Source organism: Protopterus annectens, chromosome 3.part0, assembly GCF_019279795.1.
Source record: "Protopterus annectens isolate FY-2018-M chromosome 3.part0, PAN1.0, whole genome shotgun sequence".
Classification (NCBI taxonomy): domain Eukaryota; kingdom Metazoa; phylum Chordata; order Ceratodontiformes; family Protopteridae; genus Protopterus; species Protopterus annectens.
The window spans coordinates 507,116,014-507,131,522 of record NC_056731.1 but is presented as its reverse complement, the minus strand read 5'-3'; the positions used below and the strand labels follow the sequence as shown (position 1 = coordinate 507,131,522).

General features: G+C 42.2%; 1 protein-coding gene across 1 annotated transcript in view; it reads left to right on the top strand.

Annotated features, from left to right (window-relative positions):
• SNX25 (sorting nexin 25) overlaps window positions 1-15,509 on the top strand; it is a 1,427,683-nt gene that overhangs the window by 1,188,528 nt on the left and 223,646 nt on the right. The window lies entirely within an intron of this gene.

Below are 15,509 nucleotides of genomic sequence, written 5' to 3'. Positions count from 1 at the left end.
CTTTCTTCTTAGACATTGTCCACCGATGGGGCACTCCTCAAATAGACGTGTTCACCTCCCCCCAGAACAGGCAGCTGAAGACCTTCTGCTCAAAGACCTACTCCCCTCTAGCCTGGAGGGTAGACGCTTTCAACATCTCCTGGAAGGGGACATTTCTTTATGCCTCCCCCCTTCCCACTGATTCAGAAAGTCATCCTGAAAATCAGGAGAAACAAACCAAAAATCTTGTTAGTGACTCCCTACTGGCCAAGGCAGCACCGGTTCCCCCTACTTCACAATCTAGCCAAGGGCAATCACTGCAAGTTACCCTATAAGGTGGACCTTCTGACACAAGAAAAGGGAACTCTCATCCACCCACAATTGCAGATGTTGTCCCTGACACTGTGAGTGATAAACTTTTGATCCCATTCAGACACCACTATGCTTTCAGACCTGAGGGAGGCCAGGAAACCTACAACACGAAAATCATACCTATCTAAATGGGAAAGATTTACTGAATGGTGTCTAGACAAGGGAAGGGACCCTTGCATTGCTGATCCCCCCTAGTTCTTACTTATGTGTGTCAACTGATAAAAAGTGGACTTTCCTATTCTTCAGTGAAAGTACACCTTTCTGCAGTATCAGCCTGCTTTCCACTAGACCATCCCTTGCTAGCCAGGCTCAATGTAAAACACTTCCTAAAAGGGGTGTTACACATTAGACCTCCAAAAAAGTCTATCCCTCCACCCTGGGACCTTAACTTCATCCTGGAAAAGCTTATCCATCACCCATTCAAACCTGCTCGGACAGCTACCCTTCAAATGTGTACATGGAAAACAGTTCTACTAGCAACTATAACCTCAGCCAGAAGAGTTTCAGAACTACAAGCCTTAATGGCTTGCCGTCCCCCCCCCATGCTACATTCCACAAAGACAGGGTAACCCTGAGAGCTAACCCCTCCTTTATGTCCAAGGTGCTTAACGATTTGTCATTAAACCAATCTATCCACCTTCCCACCTTCTTTCCCTCTCCCACCAATGAAGGTGAGTGGATATTTCACTCCCTGGATGTACACAGACAACTAAGATTTTACCTGGACAAAACAAAATCCATTAGGAAATCAAAACAACTCTTTGTTTCCTTCCATCCCAGAGCATTGGGCAAGGCAGTCTCGAAACAAACCATCGCATGTTGGATCAGGAAAGCCATCTGTCTTTGCTACTCCCACCATGGGAAAAATCCCCCAGTGGGAGTAAAAGCCCATTCCACCAGGGCAATGGCCACCTCCAAGGCTTTCCTAAAAGGTCTGGCCACATCTTCCATTATGGAAGCAGCCACATGGTCCACTAGCCACACTTTCACCAAACACTACAAGTTAGACCAGGTCTCCAGAGTACTTGCAGGGTTTGCCAGGGCAATCCTACAGGGCTTTGTAGAATCTTCTTCTAAACCTGCCACCCTTTCATCCAACAAAGCTGTGGTACTCTCCCACAACAAGAATACTGCAACATAGGAATAGAAGGACATAGAATAGTTGTGTAAAAGCTTACTATAACCATAGATGTCCTTCTCTTCCATGTTGCAGTATTCCTTCCCACCCACCAATAATCCACTCATCATTCTCCTTTTCATCCCAGCATATCCCTAGGTCCTAATGTCATACACCTTTCATCCTGAATCTATCAATACTACAGAAGGACCCCAGGGTCCCATACCTGACACCACTGGCACCTCCTCCTGCTGGGCCTTCTACTCTACCTGCTGAGCTTCAAGTTCTGAGGATTGTGCATGCAGACATCACATTTAAGGCCCCTGGTTTATGGCCCTATGTGTGACGTCCCACACAGTTGCAACAGCCAAGCTGAAGCTTTTGCATAGGAGCCGATGTATGAGTCACCTGAGGGCAGGAAATCCACACAACAAGAATACTGCAACATGGAAGAGAAAGACATCTATGGTTATAGTAAGATTTTACACAACTATTTTTATGTGGTATTCTTTCTTCTAGAGTGTTCTGTATCATTAACGACCTCCTAGAAATGTGATCACATTTACTGTGTCTTTGTTTTTATTTTGTATGCAACCATTATGTTGTATCAGAGGGAAAAAGAAATAGATCCGCAGAACTGAAGAAATATATGTGTAAGAATTTGTGTGTTTGTAAATTCAGAAGTAAAATTTACATTTGAAAAGTGCTCCACGTAAAACCAATAAGAATCCTTTCATTTTGAGGAGATTTACTAGAAGACTGGAAGCTTTGGCTCCAGAATTTTTTTTCTGACACTAAGTCAAGTACCTGAAAAAGTTGAAAAAGTGCAGTGTGCCACATTCAACTGCTGCCAGTCAGTGGTAGTTAAAAAGGCTGTCTGAGTGAATGAACAATGTTATCCTGTCTGGCTAAAGCATTAAAGGTATTTAGCACTTTTTTCCTTTTCTTGAAGCAGAAAAAGGCAAAATAGTAGTGGTCAGAGAGAAATTCATAAATTATTAAACCTAGAAAGAATTTGCCATTTATTTGCAATTTGTTTTCTAAAAGTGCAGAGGGATATTACGGAGATTGTAAATGTTTGATGTTCTTTGTGTTTCACTGCTGCATTCATTACATTTGGGTAATCCTGCTGGCAGGTTGCCCTCAGTCGGCCTGAATTCCAAAGTCTTGGGTCCTGTGTCGGCCGCTATTGCCCCTTCCCTGACGTCAGGTCATCAGGGGTATAAAAGAAGCAGCCAATGCCATTTTCTTCAGTCTTTCTTGCCGCGCGGTGCCCGAAGCAGAAGCAGTTCGCAAGTGCCGGTCTGCCGAATCCTGAGGTTTTCGTGTTCGAGTTTCAGACCCGAAGTCTTCAATAAAGCTAAGGACCCCGTTGGGGAAACTTTTTTCTTGCTCCAGACCGATGTCAGAAAAAGTTAATAATTGTATTTCTTGTGGAAAGCAAATACCTCATAAGGACTTTCATTCTTACTGTATTCCTTGCCTAGGCCCTGATCACAACGTTTCTGGTTGTCGTTTTTTTGCTAGATTTAACCAACGCACTATTAAGCATCGGTATGATTTTGCTTTAAACTATTTTGGACGCCGGTTTAATTATCCAGAAATGTCGTCGGATAGCCATCCGAGTACCGGAGTTCACAAAAACCGCAAAGAAAAGGAGAGAGATAAAACTGATGACGAAGCTTCTTCTAAGCCAGTCGCCGGTTCTCAGTGAGGCGCTTTCGTAGCCCCTGACACCTGTTACTTTAGAGTCGCAGACCACTACCGACTCCTACGTGGAGTCGGCTATGCCGCTGGAAACTCAAGGTATTGGAGCCTCGGACACTATTCCCTCAGATGGGTCCGGAGCCGCTGAGCAGGCACTGGCTTCTGAGGATGTATTCAGACCTAAACATCTTTACATTAAACAGACTTCAGCTTCAAAAGCAAAGACTAAAGCACCTTCTAAAGCAAAGAAACAAATTCAAGAGCCAAGTGGGCAGGCCTCTATGCCCAAAAAACAGATTCTCAAAATGGCCGAAGACTTGATTACCTTGATCAGGGGTTCCCATCCCCCTCCTGTTAAGAGGCCAAGGCAAGAGACTGACTATGAATCTTCAGATCAGGTTTCTATTTCTTCTGATTCCTCTTCTGATCAGGAATATTCTCTTCCCCCCTATGAGGATTCTGATGCTGAAGAATGTATACCTTCAGCTTCTCCACCAGAGGACTATTCTTTTGGGGAAAGCTTGCATACCATGAGGGAGCATTTCCACTGAGAGAGTCAAGATTTTTCAGAATCTAAAAAGAGGCTCAGGGATTTCCTTTTACTACCTCAAAACAGGCCTCTAGCCATTCCACTTGTGTTAGACATTGTAGATGATGTGTTTATGGAGTCTAGTCTGACCCCGGACTCCTTGCCTCCAGCTCCTGTTAAGACCTGACAGATATTACAGGGTTCCTGACTCTCATAAATTCCTTTTTAAAAACCCTGCTGCAGACCCAGAAACTATTTCACAGGGTCCCAAAGGAGTTAAGGCTTCCGCTGCAAAAAACCCTACCCTCTCTGACAGGGATTCTAGGGCACTGGATAGATGGAGAAAAAAGGTTTACACATCTGCTACCTTGGCTATAAGGGCCTTAAACTGTCAGTTTAATATGCTCAAATATCAGCAACATGTCATGGCATTGCTTAAACAGAAAATGTTGTTAAACTCTGAATGTGCAGAAAACAAGGAAATGCAGGATTTATTGCATGCAGCTGAACAAGTTGGAAAGCATACTTTGCAATGTGGTTTTGATTCTTTGGAGGCCTCCTGCAGGGCCGCAGTTACATGTTCTGTAATTAGGAGGCCTGCTTGGTTAAAGGAACAAAATCTGCCTGATCATGTCAAAGTTAAATTATTAGATGCACCTTTACAGCATGATACTTTGTTTGGTGTTAGGGCAGAAGAGGTGTTAAAGAAAGACAAAGCTAAATCTATGCAAACTGTCAAAGATGTTTTACAAGTACAGCCACGTAAGTTTAGTAGACACTGGCCTACAAAGGATTGGTCCTTTCCTGTGTCAGACAGATCTCAAAGGGGCAGATCCAAACGCCCTAAGGGCAGATCCCAGGCGCAAGGTTCATACAGGTCAAAGCAATGGGGTGCTTCTACCTCCAAAGTTGGAGAAGACAAATCCCAACCATACAGGAAACAGTCCCAATGACTTCCCCCTGCCTGCACCAAGCACTTATCTCCTGGCAGCACCCTTAAGGGGAAAATTAGCACTTTTTTCTCAAAATTGGCACATTGTAACCCAGGACAAGTGGGTTCTAAATATAGTGTCACAAGACTACAAGTTCCATTTTTATACCCTGCCAAAGGCAAACGGCTGGCCAGATCTGCCAAAAAATCAATGGGCAGAGGCGCAGAAACAAGTCTCATCCCTCATGGACATGGGGGCCATTCAACAAGTACCAGAACAAGAACAGGGACAAGGATTTTACTCAAGACTGTTCTTGGTACCCAGAAAGGACAAGGCCTGGAGACTAATACTGGACCTATCTATTCTGAAGACATTCCTGTATATACCAAAATTCAAAATGTTGACTTTGCAGCAGCTTCTGGCCATGCTGGGCAATAATGCTTGGCTTGTGACTTTAGACCCAAGAGGCATACCTGCATGTCCCAATCAGACAATCATGCAGAAGATACCTCAGATTCAAGGCTGACTCAATGCATTACCAATTCTCTGCGCTGCCCTTTGGCTTATCTACTGCGCCCAGGATCTTTACAAAGTGCCTGGCACCAGTAATTGCATTCTGCAGACAAAGAGGAATACAAATATATCTTTACTTGGACGACTGTCTAATTCAAGCAGGGAACAAGGACATTCTTCTACAGCATCTGGAATTTGTGAAAAGACTTCTAACATGCCTAGGGTACACAGTCAATGAAAAGAAATCAAAATTAGTACCCTGTCAAGAGATAATATTCCTGGGTGCAAGCTTAACAACAACTGCCCAGATGGCTTATCTCACGCCAGACAAACAAAGGCAACTGACTGCCTATTTCAAAATGCTGGCAACAAAGGCCCAGTTACCTGCAAGAAAAAATCTGCAGGCTTTGGGCTTTATGGCATCCTGCATCCTGCTAATTCCATATGCAAGACTGCATATGAGGAAACTTCAGTGGTACCTAAAAAGTGTTTGGACTCAACATTGCCACAGCCTGGAAACAATGATTACTCTCATTCCCTGCCTGCAACAGGAGTTTCAATGGTGGGCGAAGGCTTGTCACCAGAACAAGGGACAGCCATTCACATTACCCCCAGCCAGGCAGACACTAACAACGGATGCATCAGATTATGCCTGGGGGGCCCACATGGCAGGAAGATGCATTCAGAGCACATAGTCCTCAAACCAAATGCATTTGCATATCAATCAAAAAGAGGTGCTAGCTGTTAAAAATGCCCTGACAGCCTTCAAGGACCTACTTCATCCGGGACAACTACTGATAGACAGACAACACAACAGTCATGTGGTATATAAACAAGCAGGGGGGCACACATTCTTACCCCCTTTGCAGACTAACCATGACTTTGTGGGACACAGCATTGACTTACCAAGTACATCTGCAGGCACAATTTCTGCCAGGAAAGGAAAACACTCTGGCAGATGAACTAAGCAGAAACCTCATGGATCCCCACGAGTGGCAGCTGGATCCACAAGTCTTCAGCATGATAACAAGGAAATGGGGATGCCCGGACATACATCATTTGCCTCCCCTCACAACTACCAACTAAAAAGATTCTGCACAAGGACTTATCACAGACAAGCATTGAAAGTAGACGTCTTATCTTTCAGCTGGAAAAACCTATCAGTATATGCCTTTCCTCCACTGCCTCTCCTCCCCAAGGTACTCCTAAAGGTCAGACAGGAGAACCCAAAGATGATACTGATTGCCCCAGACTGGCCACCAGTACTGGTATCCAATCCTAAGGAACTTGTCTCAGTGCCCAGCTTGGACCTTACCTCAAATACCTCATCTACTATCCCAGCAAAACAATCATATCCTGCACAGCCAACTCAGTACTTTAAACCTGGCAGCATGGCAGATAATGTAGTCATACAAAACACACCTCTCAGTAAAGCTGTAATGGATGTCATTTTGGAAGCCAGAAGGCCTAGTACTAGAAAATCTTATGCTGGGAAATGGAAGAGATTCTGTGCTTGGAACCAAGCACAAGGAACTGATACAGCTGTACCAGATATTCCTCAGATTTTGCAATACTTAACTGAGATGCTGGACAAAGGCCTATCTTTTTCATCAATTAAAATTCATGCCTCTCCCATTTCGGCTCATTATAATACAGAGCCACCAATCTTTTCTCATCCTTTATTAAAGCAGTACCTCAGAGGAGCCAAAAATTTAAGGCCCCCTAAGAGATCACCAATACCTGCATGGAACCTCAACTATGTCTTGGAAAAACTCACCCTGCCTCCTTTTGAGCCAGCTGCTACTGCTGATATAATGTTTTCATCTTGGAAAACAGCTGTGCTCCTAGCAATAACTTCTGCAAGATGAGTTTGAGCTACAGGCACTCATGGCTGTGGAACCTTTTATCATTTTTTATCCAGACAGGGTCTCACTGAGGACAAACCCAACATTTATGCCTAAGGTGGTGTCCAGTGTTGCTCTTAACCAAACTATTCATCTGCCAACTTTTTATCCAAATCCACAGAACAAGGGGGAGAGAATTCTGCATTCTTTGGACGTACACAAACAGCTTAGATTCTACTTGGACAGAACCAATGTTTTCAGGAAGACAGAGCAATTACTAGTGGTATATGCTGCAGGATCACAAGGAAAGGCTATCTCAAAGCAGACTATTTCAAAGTGGATAGGCCACTGCATTCGTTTCTGCTATTTACACCATGGCAAGCCAGTGCCTAAGGGCATTAGGCCACATTCCACCAGAGCTGCAGCCACTTCAGCAGCCTTTCGCAGGGGAGTACCAACCAAAGACATTTTAGAGGCTGCTACTTGGAGTTCAGTGCACACCTTTACAAAGCACTATCATCTGCCACTGTACTCTAAATCCAGGGCAGGCTTTGCCACTGCATTTCTGCAGGGCCTCATAGCCACTCCTAATGCTGTTTAGCTCCAGCCTCCCAACCATAGCTTTGGGACTCTACCCAAATGTAATGACTGCAACAGTGAAACATGAAGAACATAGTACAGTTGTGCACACTTACCATAAATGTAGATGTTCGAGTGTATTCACTGTTGCAGTCCAGGTTACCCACCCGCCATCCCCCTTTTTTTCTGCTGGAACTTTTCTTTCCTTCTCTGATTTATACAACCTATGTGGTGTATTTGTTTGTAGATGAAGGTAAAGTTTATATTGGTGCATATATTTTTATATATACATAAATTTTGGCTACACTTTTAGGGGGCACCTGACATCTGGGGCAAGAAAAACTGAAGAAAATGGTGTTGGCTGCTTCTTTTATACCCCTGACAACCTGAAGTCAGGGAAGGGGCGACAGCCGCCGACGCAGGACTCAAGTCTTTGGAATTCAGGCCGACTGAGGGCAACCTGCCAGCAGGATTACCCAAATGTAATGACTGCAACAGTAAATACACTCGAACATCTACATTTATGGTAAGTGAACACAACTGTACTTTACTGAACCACAATTGCAATCATATACTGTGAATTTCATGTCTTGAGTGAGTAATTGGTAAGAGGCAGAATAATTAAATGAAGGAGGGACAGATTCTTAAAAGAAACAGACCTTTTTCCTTGTGAGCAAGTGAAATTACTAGTGCACAATTAAAAGGGTTAGCCAAGTCAAAAAGGTCTCACAGAGACAGATAACTGGTGCCAGCGCCATGGTTTAAAGCTAAATGCCAAAAAATGTATAGTCATACCCTTTGGCAAAAACAATGTGCCCACAAATTACCACATAGGCGGAAACCCATTAAGTACAGAGAAAGTTATTAGGGACCTGGGGACCCAAGTTGATAGCAATCTCTCCTTTGAAAACCACATTGCCAAAGTGGTTAGAAAGACCTTCTACATAGCCCACCTCATCACGAAGGGTTTCACATCTAGATCAAGGGAGGTAATCGTTCTTTATTCATCCCTCATCAGGCCCATCATAGAATACAATGCCCCATTTGGGATGTACCTTACCCGACACCTGCAGCAATTAGAAAGACCCCAAAAGTATCTCACCAAGAGGATCAAGGGTCTCAAACAGATGCCATATGCTGCTCGGTTAAAAAAACTCCAGCTCTACTCAGTTGCATACCGCCTACTTCGAGGCGATCTATGCCTGACATACAAAGCTATGTCAAATCCAGAATTAATGGACATACTCCACCTCAGTAAATCTAAATCCCTTAGAGCCACATGCTCGAGGGACTTGAACCTCAGCACAGAAATAAATAGAACTTACTGGAGGGACAGGTTCATAACCCAGAGGCTTCCTTCGCTCTGGAATAGAATTCCAGTTCATGTGAGGCAGAGCACCTCACTGAATCTCTTCAAGATGAATCTCGATAGGTGGATGGGGGATCGTAGGTTTGTCCCAGGGATTACTCCCGTGTCACTACTAGACAGAGGCACAGTAAACTAAACCTTAAAAAGGGCACAGTATACTCAAATCAAGGGGTGGCGTAAGCCATACAGAATCGGGCTAGGCTTATAATTGCCCCAGGGCAGATAGCCTAGTATGAACCTATGAACCTATAAGTACAAGAAAAAAATCAGTCAAATAAGGCCAAATGGGAAATAAAATGAGTGTATTGCAGTAATGATGGATATGAAAAGGGAACCATATTGTGAATAAGGAAACCACTTATGTGATCCAGAGAAAAAACTTGTATATTGGAAATTCAAGTCTCGTAGTAGGTGTGGCTGAATGCATGAGAAGTATTGCCTTTTTTTTAAAATAAATTTGGAAGAATCTGTACTAGAAACAGACGGTTTTCTAAGATATGTAAAGGGAAATCAAGTGCACTTAGGTGCTGCACATGTAATTGAACACTTGGAAGAAGATGTAAACAGAGGTAATGATCCATTAGTGTGGGATCAGTCAGGAGAACAGCATGACAAGACTTGATACATCTGTTGAATGAAGACAGCATAATTACAAGTTAAATGTGAAGAAATGTAAAATAAAACTAACAAGTCTGAAATGCATGATTGATTTTTTGGCATTAGGGGGATTGAATGTTGAAACAGATTAAAAGCCAAAAGATGTTAGAGATTTTAGGAATGATGAAGTATTAAGAACAATTTATACCTAATAATAACTGTACCTCTGAAAAGCATGACAGCAAGATTCATTAACTCCAATGCCCTGGACCATCTAGTTGACACCCTGCAAGGGGTGTCAACATCCTGGATCTGGTGCTTACCAGTATGGGGAACCACTGTAGCACCCCCATTGTGAAGTCTTCTCTGGTGAGATCTGACCACAAATCAGGCTCATTCAAAGTTACTATCACACCTGACCCCCCATAGCACAAACTAAATTAAAAACTTCCCCAAACCAGATAACCTCTTACATTGTCTAAATAGCTTCACTGCACCTCCTCTGTCAGATGGAACTGGCAGCTATGCAGATTTCTACACAAATACAAACACCTAAACCACTGCATTGATGCAACCATACTTGATAGGACCAGAACAAGCTACTTGAGGAACAGCAAACCTGTCTGGTGGACAACTGCCTTTAACAAGCTTTACAATAAGAGGAAGAAATTGCTGTCTAAGAGTAAGAGGGAATGAGACTCAAACTGGAAACACTCCCTCCTCAGCTTAAACAAGCAAATAAGACTCCTTGTGAAGTCCTCCAAAGCTAACTATGAATCCATATTAACTTCCTCATCTAAGGACAACCGTAAGGCATTCTTTAGTTACATTCATAACCTAAAAGGAAAGGCTCAGATTTGTGCCGAGCTGGTATTTAATGATACTACATATACTCAGCCTGTGGATATTGCTAACCTGTTAGCTGACAGGTTCTGTGAAAACTTCACTCCTCCTTCCTCGCCACACTTACCCCCAAGACATCCCTACCACCTGTCCTCTACCCTGTATCTCTAAAGAGCAGGTTGTGAATGCCCTTAGGTCAAAAATACAGCATCCATGGAACCTGATAATATCCCAGGCTGCATCCTACATGGGCTCAAGCAAGAATTAGTGCCATTGGGTACTGTTTTCAGTCATAGTCTAAGCACTGGTTTTGTCCCAGCTGAATGAAAAAAGGCCACCGTTATCCCCTTGCACAAAGGTGGTGCTTCCACTGATCCCAGGAACTATAGACCTATTAGCCTGACTAGCCTTCTGTGGAAGGCTGTGGAGAGAATCATCATGGACCTTAACAAAGACATTGGTAGCCTCCAAACACTTGACCCTACTCAATTTGGATTTGTCAAAGGGAGATCATGCCTGTTAATCCTGGTGGATTTGAGACAGTCACCAAGGCCCTTGATGAGGAGAAATCTGTGCACACAGTCTAACTAGACTTAGCGAAGGCTTTTGGCACTATTCCCCACTCAAACATAATTGGCAGACTCACCCAGCTAGGTATCAACCCCATATATCATTAGATAGGTCACTGTCTCAGTGATAGAACCCATATAGTCAAAATAGGGAATCCACCTCCAACAGCAGACCTGTAACCAGTGGTGTTCCACAGGGAGTAGTCCTGGGACCTCAGGTGTTTGGAATCAGTTTCTCCAATGACTGCAATCTGGGAGCGGCTGTAAAATCTCCACATGATGTCAACATCCTACAAGAGGGTCTTGCACAAACAGATGACTGCTGCCAAAGTCATGGCCTTAAAATCAATGCAGAAAATGTATTGTCATCCCTTTCGGTAAGAGTGATGTTCCTGCTAACTACCACATCAATAACAACACCCTAAGTTGTGAGAGACCTGGGCACACAGGTTGACAGCAACCCTAACTTTGACCACAATGTCTCCACAGTGGTAAGAAGGGCATTCTATATTGCTCATTTCATAAGCAAGGGCATTGCCTCCAGAAAAAAAGAAGTTGTAACCTCCCTGTACTCTTCCCTCATCAGGCCAATAATTGACTGTAATGTCCCTTTTGGTGTGTACCTTTCCAAGCATCTGCAGCAATTGGAGAGAACACAAAGGTTCCTCACAAGGAAAATGCAGGGTCTTCAGCATCTGCCCGAAATCACTGTCACTTTATTCTGTTTCACACAGACTGCTCAGGTGATCTCTGCCTTGCATATAAAGCAATATTTGACCCTGCTTTATTGGAAATGCTGCGTATCCATAAGTCAAATGGTACATGGGTTACTCGCCCTAATGGCCTTAAACTTGTATGTGATATTAATAGAACCTGCTGAAGGAACAGATTTGCCTCCCAGAAGTTATCACACCTTTGGAACAGACTCCCACTTCATATCATGCAGAGCACCTCATTGGCCCTCTTCAAACACAGTCTGGACGATTGGATTGTTAACCATAAGTTCACCCCAGGGGTTCCACCTATGTCCCTTTTGGACAGGGGTGATAGGTGCTGATCGTGGAAATAAGGGTAAAACTTGGCTAGGCTTGTTAGGGCCCTAGGGTCATTAGCATAGTAACCTTCTGTGATCCTATGTAACCTGGAAATGGAGCTGTGAAAGTAAAAAGTTCTGAATTAATTAAGACGAGTTTTAAAGATGTACCATTGCTAAACTATTGTGGTGTGAGTAAGCCAGTTGTGTTGTATATATAGTTACCAGTCAGAATGGTTCAGAAGCTATACTGTTCAAAAAATAGACTTGCTGCATGTGGGTTGATCAAGATTATTTAAAGAAATGGAGAAAAAATGTGCTCATAGAAAATATGTGCTCAGATTGTTAAACACTTTTAGCAGTAGTGTATGGGTGTGAGAAATTCTATTATTTTTCAGTGTTGGTAACATTCAGATGGAAGCAGAAAACAAAGACAAATCATATTCAGAAAGTCTTTGTATAAGGATTGCAAATGATGTCTACAACAGTATGACTTTAAACTGAAATATAGAGCAGGTAGTGAAATGCAGACTTCAGTAGAATAAGTAATGTAGATTTGTGCCATTTGAAATGCATGCCATGAAAACAGTCCAGAAGAATCATCATCATTAACTGATGCTCTACATTATCATCCAGGAAGCGAAGAGTGCCTTCAGGTGTGGAGTTGAGTAGACATTAATGTGTTCTGTTTTAAGGAAAACCTGCTTTGTGTAAATTATTCTAGATACCCTGAAGTATCCACACTTATGGGCAGAAATGCTGGTGTGATTGGTACATTAATCTTTACGTTCTTGAGATGTGTTACTTGATATGTTTACATTTGTTAATGGTCATCTGTGCAAAAGTCAGAAGTTCAGATTTGTGTTTTAGTGGTAGGACAGGAATGTCAAAACAAATCCATTTGCTTGTGACAAACAGGACCAAATAGAGAGCACTATCTAAACAGAGAAGAATCTCATGAGTAGTAGTAAGAAAAGCTCTGAGAATGATCATTTTCCAGTTTTGGAATATACAAATATCTCTTTACAGGGATGCACTCCCTCTCACCAGCTCAGTCATGAAAGGGGAAAAGATTCAACTATATTATTGATGCTAGTAAGTTCAAAAAATGGCAGAAACAAATACCATTGTGGTATAAACCACAGAAGACTATGCAAAATCCAACAGAATAAGAATACAGAAGCTGTGGGGAAAGTTTGTAGCCTGTAATTGAAGTTGTTGGTAAACCTGCAGAACCAAGATCATGTGTTAGTTGTAGAAGAGATGGAAAGTTGCATAGAAGGAATGATTCATGTTTGTACAAGACAAATACTTTGAGTTGCAGAGAAAAAACACTTGAATTATCACAATTCCTGAAGATAAGAGACTGTGTGAACTATGATGGCCAAAAGTTGTGAAGAGAGATTTCTGAAACCTTGTCTCTATGTGAAGTTGTAGTGCAACAAGAACTGCCCAGAAAGGGATGTCATCAGATGTCCACAGTAAATAGTTTTGAGAAGGTGTCCAAATTTTGGGAGACTGTTGAAGACAATACAGATACAAGGACTGTTCTAGATATGATCTTGTCATTAAAGGCTGAACAATTGCATTTATTAAAAATGTATTTTGAATACAGAAGTATTACTGTAACTTGAAAGCCTTAGTTAAGGTTAATTTAAAAATTACCAGTGTAACATAATGCACGATACTTCTTGTAGTGTTTGTTAAAAACATATGGAGTTAAAGAGCTGGGTTTGCTTTGTGAGAGTAGGTATGTAAACTCCAGATGATTGATTTTACTTGGCCTGTATTGCCGTAAAAAGGAAGACTTCCCATTAAGCAGCACTGCAGTGTGTGTAAGCACCAGGCTTTGGTGGTTTAAATCAGAGCTGGTCTGTATGGGTTTTGGAAACACTGACTGCGATCTATGAAGACTTGCATTTTGGAGAAAAGCATTGTAATTCTCTTTTTAAAAAAAGTTGTGTCAGAACTGTAGAGAACTGCTTGAAGAACTGTGTATCAGATTAAGGCATTAACAGGGTGTCATATATATTGTTTCTTCCAACAAAAATGAGATGGCAAGGCAACTGCAAAGCATAACTTTTCTTTTGCCTGTTTTTTAGCATGCTACAAGTGTTTAAACAAACTTGGATAAGCAAGACTGATATTAGGGCAGCTTAAAGCTTATACAGTTAGCCATTTTTCATGCTCCTGTTAAGAACCTACACCATTTATGTTGAAACTACTGCTTTTTTGTTGAACTGTTTGCTCAGAGCTGAGGAAAGCCAAGTTACACCATTTCTACCAGAGTTAAATTGTTGCCACTAAAACCTCCTTCTACAAAGCGCCACGGAGCAAAGCTAGCCCTAACGTCCCCCAACCTAACCCCGCCAACCAACTCCCCCAACATTTTGTGATGTTTTGACAGCATCACTCAACGCCCTCTCTTTTTTTTTCTTTCGCGCTTCGCCGATTTATTATGCTTTTTTTGTAAAAAAATAGTAAAAAAGTTTAAATTACAACCTCGATAGTCTGTTTCCTTTTGAAACAGAAACCGGAGTTTTGAATTGTTTTTCCGACTACCTACCGGAGAATCAGTTTGATTTCCTGATAGTCCGGAAAAAAAAACGGAGGGGTGGCAAGCCTAGAGTTAAAGGAAGAACACTCTTACAAGTTGTGCTTTGTCACAATACACAAGAGTGTGCATGTGTGTGTGTGTGTCAGCACATAGATATATGCACACATGCACAAATTTTATAACTGAACATGATTTTGTATGTGAGATATATATTTTTATAAAAGCTAATGAGTTGGATATAGGAAGCTGCCTTTAGATTGTTCACTCTTAAAGACTTTATGGAGCTTAGACCATTTTCAGTGTTTTGTCTGTTATCCAGAAATTACCCATAGGAACAAGTTTGGATGCCTCCTAGTCCTGAGGGCAGTGGTTTACATTTTAGTGGGACCATTATTGACTCTTTTTCAGTAAATCTGTAATTACAGGTGAGGTACTCAGTAGAACAGGAGGACAGATGGCCTGTTTCCTCATAATGACAGTTGCTCATGGAGGGGCCAGATATCATTAGAGTATGAGGGTGAGAGTACCAGATATTTTTGTTTGCTGACCAGGCAATTGTGTCCCAATTTGTCAACCACAATATACTGGAAAGTAGTAATATGCAAAACAAACTACTCTTTGTTGTCTTTTATAGGAAGAAAAAATACCCCATGGTTGCACCCTCATTTTTGCAATTTAACTCCAGAGAGTACATACTCTAGGGAAAATTAAATATTTTGTCTGTTATTTTAATTTTTTTATATATATTTTCCCCAACATTTCAGAACGTTGTTGTTAAAATATGAAAGTAGGGGACTATGGAGGAGCACATGCCTCCACCTCAGACGGTGCAGCGGTACTTGTTCAGTGCAAAAAACACGGCATTTTTGTAACTTTTCAAGCTGTCAGATTGTTTCCATTCAGCAACCCAAATTCAACAGGCTGCAATTCTGTAGTCCATGAGTTGACAGGGTGGTAGATCTGAGTATC